Source organism: Sinocyclocheilus anshuiensis, unplaced genomic scaffold (genome assembly GCF_001515605.1).
Source record: "Sinocyclocheilus anshuiensis isolate Anshui unplaced genomic scaffold, SAMN03320099.WGS_v1.1 scaffold181, whole genome shotgun sequence".
Classification (NCBI taxonomy): Eukaryota; Metazoa; Chordata; class Actinopteri; order Cypriniformes; family Cyprinidae; genus Sinocyclocheilus; species Sinocyclocheilus anshuiensis.
The window spans coordinates 159407-160929 of record NW_015540898.1 but is presented as its reverse complement, the minus strand read 5'-3'; the positions used below and the strand labels follow the sequence as shown (position 1 = coordinate 160929).

Below are 1523 nucleotides of genomic sequence, written 5' to 3'. Positions count from 1 at the left end.
AAAAACAAACAAACCAACAAATCAAAACAGAGAGAGACAGAGGAGAGAGCAGGTTTAAGCCTTTTACTGCTGTTAGGGGTTATGACAGGGCCTACCGAGTAGAGGGTGCTGCTGGGTCATAACATCTAGTGTGGCAGCCTGTGGAGCGGCTAATTACCTTAAAGATTGAGGAGCAACCTGATTTTGGGGTTTCGCTAGCTGGATGGGTCAGTATTCTATGGCTAGGCTTAGTGATGGATTGAGGTGATTCAGTCTGGATCCCGTGGCAGCTCACTGTGATCCGCCGTGGAGGCAACTGTCACTTCACCAACTAAGCACTAGAGGGAGTGTTACCTATAGGTGAACAAAAATGGCTAGAATACAGAAATTAACTTTAAATTTGAATTCAAACACTGTTTAAACTAAATTTAAATAAGTGAGTGGTAAAGTGAGAGAGAAGAGGGGGAGAGAACCCTGATTAAAAATTAAAATTAAAATAAAAAAAAAAGGAACAAAACAAACAAATAAACAAAATTATAAAAGTAATAAAAGATAATAAAGTAAAACAAAAATAGTACTGGATATGAAAAACTAATACAAAAACAAGAAATAAAAATAAATGAATAAATAAAATTAAAAATAAAACTGCAGGTAACTAGAATGGCTAGAATGATAATGACTAACGAAGCAGAAGGGAAATTAAAATAAAACAAATTGGAGTACCAAGTCGACCTAGCAGAGAATGCCCACAAGGGGGAGTGGGTGCGCCCACCCAAGGTGAAAACAGGAAGGTAGAAGGAGTTCAAGAAGTGTTAGATACTTAAACAGCCTGCCCTCTAGTGTTAGTTTAAGGTACTGTGCCTTAACTCCAATCGTGCTTAAACTGATAGCGTTTAGTGTGAGACTACTCTCATCCTAACGTAATTTTACTGCAGCTATCACAAGAACACTTGAGACTCAAATCCCAACAGATTCTTACAGTTTGTGCAACTTAACTGCTTAAAGATGTGTAGCAGGATTTCTTCGCTGCCAGTACACAATAACAAATTTTGAACAACATGGTTTCTTCGCTGTTGTTATGCAAATTTCACTTGATCAAGGTTTTAAAAGCTCTATTTACATTTCAATCAGTTTACTGGTTCGCAGTGTTCTTATGATCAGATCTGCATTAGGCAATGCATTGGATAGCTACTCTAATGGTTAAACCTAAGGGAGTGAGATCGTCTAGTTGAATGAAATTGGAATATGCAATGACTTCAATCTAGCGATACTATCAAATAAGGCCTTTAAAAGATGATAAGAAGAGCATCGCTCAAATCAATCTTTATCGCAATGCAAGAAGATTTCTTCGTTCCAACAGACGATTTTGATAATATTAAAAATGTACTGTAAAGAGATTTCTTCGTCTTTAGAGAACAATTTTAATATTATGAACTGCAGTTTACTTTAACAATTAACAGTGACTAAATGTTAGACAAATAGAGGCTGTTAAAATACAGTACTGGAGGTGGCTTTTAACCATCCAATCCAAAAGAGTGAGTTCG

At 36.6% G+C, this 1523-nt stretch overlaps 1 protein-coding gene across 3 annotated transcripts in view; it reads left to right on the top strand.

Moving 5' to 3' along the window:
* Positions 1-1523, top strand: part of LOC107688969 (LIM domain-containing protein 1-like) — a 28306-nt gene that overhangs the window by 16419 nt on the left and 10364 nt on the right. The gene's annotated exons all lie outside the window — the stretch shown is intronic.